This window comes from Mustela nivalis (genome assembly GCF_964662115.1).
Source record: "Mustela nivalis genome assembly, chromosome: 13".
In the NCBI taxonomy this organism is placed as follows: Eukaryota; Metazoa; Chordata; class Mammalia; order Carnivora; family Mustelidae; genus Mustela; species Mustela nivalis.
This window is the reverse complement of record NC_139032.1, coordinates 33,904,311-33,912,585: the sequence shown is the minus strand read 5'-3', so window position 1 is coordinate 33,912,585 and position 8,275 is coordinate 33,904,311. Positions and strand designations below refer to the sequence as shown.

Here is an 8,275-nt window from a genome sequence, read left to right as displayed (position 1 = left end):
AAAACAAATTTTATACATTTATTTGTTTAGTATCTGTATACCCCACTACAGTGTAAGTTCCACCAGAAGAGTAAAGGTGTTTTGCTCTTATTTGTACCCCTAATATTTATGTGCCTGACACATAGGAAGCACTTTATCACTTTTTGTGGAATGAATGTGAATGAATGAACCTGATCTCCATGTGCATTCAACTTTACCCCCTGTGTTTTCTTGTCATTGGACTGCAACATCATGAATTGGAAAATCTGTGCTATCATCATGACAAAGAAGACAGAATGAAAGAAGCCAAGTGAGACTGGGAGAACTGAAATAGAGAAGAAAGAAAATCACATGCTTTCTCAAAAGTCTTTCAAGGGTCACAAAGGCAGGCCTTAGATAAATAGTACCCAGATCTTAACTGGGCCAGGTTACAACAGGGTCACTGAACTTGGACACATCAAAAGGGCCACATACCCAGAGTTGCAGTAGTCTCTATTACTGGAGCAGTAGCATGGCCAGCTGGGGAAAGAAAGTTTAACAAAGTCCTTTTCTTCTTATAGTGCTTTCTTTCTCTGGTCACTGACCTTTCTCCAGCATCTAAGGCTTAGTCTGCTTCTGAATGGTCACTAAGCTGAGAAGAGGTAAGAAGCAGTGGATGTATTTGTTCTCGACCCCAGTGGACACCTTTTTATTTAGGATAAATTCATTGTTCCAAGAACACAGGCAGGGCCCCACTCAAGTAATAAAGAAAAAGTGGTTGATTGAAATGTCCCAGAAAAACATCTGTACTGAGAATATAAAAGATGAGTGCTTTAGGATAAATCCCATTAGTGTACCTTCAGCTTCACACACATGATTGATACTCCTATTCAACATTATACTACAAGTTGTAGCCAAAGAAATTAGACAAGAAAAAAAAAAAGGCATCCAAATCAGAAAGGAAGAAGTAAAATTGTCTCTTTTTGAAGATGACATGATCTTATATATAGAAAACCCTAAAGACTCCACCAAAAAAACATGTAAGAATGAATATATGAATTCAGTAAAATTTTAAGATATGAAATAAACATACAAAAATCAGTTGTATTGCTATATACTAACAATGAACTATCTGAAAAAGAAATAAATGAAATCATTTCATGTACAATAACAGCAAAACTGTTAGGAATAAATCTAACCAAGGAGGTAAAAAGATACTAAAAATTTACATCATTGATGAAAGAAACTGAAGACACACAAATAAATGGAAATATATCCTGTGTTCATGAATTAAAGAATTATTGTTAAAGTAGCCAAACTATCCAAAGTAATCTACAGATTCAATGCAATCCCTAACAAAATTCCAATGGAATTTTTTGCAGAAATAGGAAAAAAAATTGAATGGAAAAATGAAAGATCCCAAATAGACAAAACAATCTTGAGAAAGAACAAACCTGAAGGCACCACATTTCCTGATTTCAAACTTTATTATAACACTGTATTAATCAAAACAGCATGGCATTGGCATGAATCAACAGAATACAATCAAGATCCTGTGGGGGAGAATGCACATGCAGTTAACAAATATTAAACAAGGGAACTAAGAAAGAGTAATCCTTATTCACAATAGGGAAAAAATAGTCTCTGCAATAAATGAGGTTGGGATAGCTAAATAATCAATAATCACATGCAAAGCATGAAATTGGACCCCTATCTTACATCACATATGAAAATTAATTCAAAATGAGTTAAAGACTTAAATGTAAAACCTGAAACTGTAAAACTCCTGGAAGAAAAATATAGGGGAAAACTCCTTGACACTGGTCTCAGCAATAATTTTTTGGATATGATGTACAAATCCATACAATACAAGGGAAACAAGTGGGACTACATCAAACTAAGAAGATTCTGCACAACAACAGAAATGATCAACAAAACAAAAAGGCAACCAATAAAATGGGAGAAAATATTTGCAAGCCGCATATCTGATAAGACATTAGTATCCAAAACATGTAAAGAATTCATACAATTAAATAGCAAAAAAATTAAACAACCTGATTTAAAAATGGACAAAGGACATAAACCTAAATATTTTCCAAAGAAAACAATGAGTCAAAGGTACACAGAAATGTAATTCAAAATCACAATGAGAGATTACCTCACACCTGTTAGAATGGCCATTAGCAAAATAGATAAGAAATAACAAATGCTGATAAGGATGTGGAGAAAAGGGAACACTGTGCACTGTTGGTGGGATTGTAATTTGGTATGGCCATTATGGAAAACAGTATGAAAAAATTAAAAAATAAAACTAACATATGATCCAGCAATCCCAGTTCTGGGTATATATTAAAGGAAATGAAATTACTATCTCTAAGTGCTATCTGCACCTCCCTTATCCTTTTGCAGCTTTATGTGCAATAGCCAAGATATAGAATACAACCTAAGTTTCCATTGATGAATGAATAGAGAAATGTAATATATTTCACTATATATGTATACATATATATAAGGAACTATATAATAAAATATATAACAGATATATATATAACAAGGAAAATATTATATATATTTATTATATATTTATATATTATATAATATTTCATATATATCAGCAGATATATATATCTATATATATAGATATATATATATCTGAAGGAAATTCTGCCATTTGCAGCAAGGTGGATAAGCCTTGCAGGCATTAAACTAAATGAAGTAAGTCAAACAAAAACGGACAAATATTGTTTGATACCACTTATATGTGGAATCTGAAACATTCAAACCCATAGAGGGATACCTCTGTGGCTCAGTTGGTTAAGTGTCTACCTTCACCTCAGGTAGTGATCCTGGGGTCTGAAATCCAGTCCCACATATGGCTCCCTGCTCAGTGGGGAACCTGCTTTTCCCTATCCCTGCTTCTCATGCTTTCTCTTGCTCTCTCCCTCTCTCTCAAATAAATGAATAAAATATTTTTAAATAAATAGACATGGAAACTCTTATGTACATGGTCAAAGCCCTAAATGACACTCAAAATAACATTTCTCTATTAAACACTAAAGTAATACAAATATGTAAAGCAGCTTTACAAAACAGAGCGGGATTAGATGTTTTAACTGTTACACAAGGTGAGACTTACACTAGCTAAAAAACAGAAGGCTGTATATACAGTCTAGGTTACTACAAAATACTTCTGGGTTTCTAAATGACATGAATACTCAAATTGGTGCTTTAAATGATCTCTTTGGTGACTGTTTTAAACTCCTGGACTGGAGGAAAATTATCAAAGTTCAACTATAAAAGGACTTTTACTCAGATTTCTCTTTCTCATTACAATACTAACCTTATTCTGTTGTCCTTTCTGGTGTCTCCCTTCCCAGTGTCAAGACTCTTTCACTGCCATAACTTCCAGCTGATAGATATCCCTTTTACTCAAGGAGGTTCAAATACGTTGACTGCTTTGGATTCAGCTGCCTCCCCTTTCTATCCCCTTATTCAGCAGGAGGAAGTTACAGAAGATGAGGCCTTCCACCTTGAACCTTAAAAACCTAAGGGTCAAAATTGTTCAGGGAGAAATTATGAGGGAACAGAAGGCAAGGGGAAGACAAAGCACAAGCTGACACCATACAATCTCCCCCCACTGCACTCCTGGGTGGGACCCCTGTGACTTTCTTCCAGGAATCTCCCAACCATCTTAATGTTAATGCCTTGCTAGAGTGGAAAACAACCTTAACCTGACAATGGAAAGGCCTCTGGTTATCTCTTTAGCATATGAAAGTTCTTTTGAAACCTCCCTATTTCCTTACATCCCCCAACCCCATCTTATATAATCAGCCACCCCTCATAACCCTGGTGCAACAGCTCTTTTTGCCCATGGGTCCTGTCTCTGTGCTTTAATAAACTACCGTTTTGCAAACTCCCAAAACAAATAAATAAATTTAAATAAGAATTAATTAATTAACTAATACGTTCAAACTCAGAGAAACAGAGAGTAGATTTGTGGTTGGCAGGGACTGGGGAAGGCAATGCAGAAATAATGGTCAAAGGGTACAAACTTTCAGTTATAAGATAAGTTCTGAGGATCCTCTATACAGCATGGCAACTACATATGTGAAATTTGCTAGGACGTGTAATAGATCTTAAATATTTTCACTCCAAAAAAAAAAAAAAAAGGCAAAAACAAAACAAAACAAAAAACAAAAGCATGGTAACTCCATGAGATGATAAATGTGTTAGCTAATCTTATCATCATAACCATTTCACTCCTCTATATGTGCATCATATCATCACATTTTTCACCTTAAATTTATATTATTTGTCAATTATATCTCAAAAAATCTGGGAAAAAACAAACAGATGGCTGGTGAAAATTGTGGCAATTTTCTTTTCTTGAGATTGTGTCTCAGACATTTCAGTGTCTCCAGTGACATTGTGGAGTCCCAGGTAGAGGAATGGACAGTTAGAGCTGAGAGTGGTCACCAGCAGTCACTGACACTGACAGGTGGTACAACGCTGGAGAACCCCTTTCACATAACCAAATCTCAGCTTCAAAATCATAAAATGAGACAAATATGTCCTGTCTCACAGCGTTGCTGTCAGAATTAAATAAAATCACATAAAGAAATGTCCTGGCACACCCAGGCACTCAACACATATTTGCCAAAGTGCTAAAATGCTCCTTGTTGCTGCTCCAAATACCACCTGCATTAGGTGGAACTGCTGCTTGCTTCCTGTGAGTTCCACCCTCCCAGTTCTAAAATGTTTCCTCTTTCAAGGGAACTGGTGATAAAGAAGCAAGTCTGAGAGGCTGAAAAGATAGTAAATAGAAATGAATGTGAGCAGGAGATGGGAAGGGAAGAGGGTGTCAAAATCTGTGCCTGCGCATTGTCCATCTGAGAAGGCCTACTCCTAGAGCACAGAGCTAAAGACCTATTCTCTTCCTTCCCTATACTACTACTCTACACCAGGATCATACAAATTTATGGTCATAAATACCAATTCCAAGGATGGCGTAGAAATAGCTGGCTGAAACAACATCAGGTAGCAGGAGATCAGTTAGATAGACTATCAAACCATTGCAAACACCTACAAATCCAATGGGAGATTGAAGAGAAGAACAGAAATTCTAGAAACAGAAAATCAACCACTTTCTGAAAGGTAGGACCAGCGGAGAAGTGAATCCAAAGACACAGGAAGATAGACCGCGGGGGGAGGGGCCAGCTCCTGGCCAACGGCAGAGCAATGGAACACAAAATCAGGACTTTTAAAAGTCTACTCCACTGAGGGACATTGCTCCAAGGCTAAACCAAGGAGAAGCCCATGCGGGGCCAGCGTGGCTCTAGGTCCCACAGGGTTACAGAAGGATCAGGGGTGTCTGAGTGTCACGGAGCTCAAAGGGATTAGACCAGGGAAGCCAGCTACAGAGACAGAGCCGAGGAGTGAGCTCTTAGCTCAGGGTTACCTTGAACCGGTCACAAGCTGGGTGAGCTCAGAGCACAGCCAGAGGCCAGGGAGATGGGAGTGATTGGGCTCTTTTCTCTCTGAAGTTGCAATGAGGAACTGGGCCCCAAGCTCCCAGCTCCTCCGGGCCGGAAAATGAGTGGCTGCCATTTTCATTCCCATCCTCCAGAACTCTATGGTAAGTATTCAGGGGACAAAAGTTCCTGAAAGTGAACCCGAGCAGATTACTTAGCCTGGCCCCTGGTAAGGGTGGTGCAATTCTACCTTGGGGAAAGACACATGAGAATCATTACAGCGGGCCCCTCCCCCCAGAAGATCAAGAAATCCAGCCAAGACAAAGTTCACCTAACAAGGAGAGCAGCAGAATTCCAGTGGAGGAGAAAGCAAAACAGGGAACTCATGGCTTTCTCTCCATGATTCTTTAGTCTTGTGGTTAATTTGATTTATTTTTAATTTTATTTTTTTTCTTCTGCTAAATTTCTTTTTAATTTTTACCCTTTTCTTTTTTAATGTATTTTAACTAGTTTAACTAATATATATATTTTTTCTTTTTTATATTTTTTCTTTGTTTTCTTTTTTTTAAATTTTTTTTTGGAACTTATTTTTATCCCCTTTCTCCCTCCCACAATTTGGGATCTTTTCTGATTTGGTTAGAGTGCATTTTCCTGGGGTCTTTGCCACCCTTTCAGTATTTTATTTGCTCCTTCATATACTCTTATCTGGAAAAAATGACAAGGTGGAAAAGTCACCACAAAAAAAAAAAAAAAAAAAAAAAAGAACAAGAGGCAGTACCAACGGCTAGGGACCTAATCAATAGAGACATTGGTAATATGTCAGATATAGACTTCAGAATGACTATTCTCAAGGTTCTAGCCAGGCTCGAAAAAGGCATGGAAGATATTAGAGAAACCCTCTCTGGAGAGAGAAAAGCCCTTCTAAAGAAATAAAAGAACTAAAATCTAACCACGTTGAAATAAAAAACCTATTAATGAGGTACAATAAAAAATGAAGGCTCTTACTGCTAGGGTAAATGAAGCAGAAGAAAGAATTAGTAATACAGAAGACCAAATGACAGAGAATAAAGAAACTGAGGAAAAGAGGGACAAACAGATACTGGACCACGAGGGGAGAATTCAAGAGATAAGTGACACCATAAGATGAAACAACATTACAATAACTGGGATTCCAGAAGAAGAAGAAAAAAGAGAGGGGAGCAGACAATATTTGAGAGAATTATTGGAGAGAATTTCCCTAATATGGCAAAGGGAACAAGCATCAAAATCCAGGAGGTATAGAGAAGCCCCCTGAAAATCAACAAGAATAGGTCCACACCCTGTCACCTAATAGTAAAATTTACAAGTCTTAGCAACAAAGAGAAAAATCCTGAAAGCAGCCCAGGAAAAGAAGTCTATAACATATAATGGTAAAAATATGAGATTGGCAGCAGACTAATCCGCAGGCCAGAAAGAACTGACATGATATATTCAGAGCATTAACAAGAAAAACATGCAGCCAAGAATACTATATCCAGCTAGGCTATCACTGAAAATAGATGGAGAGATAAAAAGCTTCCAGGAGAGATACGTTCGTTAGGTTACTCCTTTCTGCCTGTGGACGCCGCCGAGTAAGCATCGTTAAAGTCTCCCCTCCCACCGCCGTCATGTCTAAGTCAGAGTCTCCCAAAGAGCCTGAACAGCTGCGGAAGCTCTTCATCGGAGGTCTGAGCTTTGAAACAACCGATGAGAGTCTGAGGAGCCATTTTGAGCAATGGGGAACACTTACGGACTGTGTGGTAATGAGAGATCCGAACACCAGCGCTCCAGAGGCTTTGGGTTTGTCACCTATGCCACTGTGGAGGAGGTGGATGCAGCCATGAATGCAAGGCCACACAAGGTGGATGGAAGAGTTGTGGAACCAAAGAGGGCTGTCTCAAGAGAAGATTCTCAAAGACCTGGTGCCCACTTAACTGTGAAAAAGATTTTTGTTGGTGGCATTAAAGAAGACACTGAAGAACATCATCTAAGAGATTATTTCGAACAGTATGGGAAAATCGAAGTGATTGAGATCATGACTGACCGAGGCAGTGGCAAAAAGAGGGGTTTTGCTTTTGTAACATTTGATGACCATGATTCTGTAGACAAGATTGTCATTCAAAAATACCATACTGTGAATGGCCACAACTGTGAAGTAAGGAAAGCGCTCTCTAAGCAAGAGATGGCTAGTGCTTCATCCAGCCAAAGAGGTCGAAGTGGTTCTGGAAACTTTGGTGGTGGTCGTGGAGGTGGTTTTGGTGGGAATGACAACTTTGGTCGCGGAGGAAACTTCAGTGGTCGAGGTGGCTTTGGTGGCAGTCGAGGTGGTGGTGGATATGGTGGCAGTGGGGATGGCTATAACGGATTTGGTAATGATGGAAGCAACTTTGGAGGTGGTGGAAGCTATAATGATTTTGGCAATTACAACAATCAATCCTCAAATTTTGGACCCATGAAAGGAGGCAATTTTGGAGGCAGAAGCTCTGGCCCTTATGGTGGTGGAGGCCAATACTTTGCCAAACCACGAAACCAAGGTGGCTATGGTGGTTCCAGCAGCAGCAGCAGCTATGGCAGTGGCATAAGGTTTTAATTACTGCCAGGAAACAAAGCTTAGCAGGATAGGAGAGCCAGAGAAGTGACAGGGAAGCTACAGGTTACAACAGATTTGTGAACTCAGCCAAGCACAGTGGTGGCAGGGCCTAGCTGCTACAAAGAAGACATATTTTAGACAATACTCATGTGTATGGGCAAAAAAACTCGAGGACTGTATTTGTGACTAATTGTATAACAGGTTATTTTAGTTTCTGTTCTGTGGAAAGTGTAAAGCA

General features: G+C 38.7%; 1 pseudogene across 1 annotated transcript; it reads left to right on the top strand.

Moving 5' to 3' along the window:
- Positions 1–6,997: 6,997 nt before the first annotated feature.
- Positions 6,998–8,052, top strand: LOC309845975 (heterogeneous nuclear ribonucleoprotein A1 pseudogene; annotated as a pseudogene). Its single transcript has one exon. The product of its transcript is annotated as a heterogeneous nuclear ribonucleoprotein A1 pseudogene (transcript).
- The last annotated feature ends 223 nt before the right edge of the window (positions 8,053–8,275 follow it).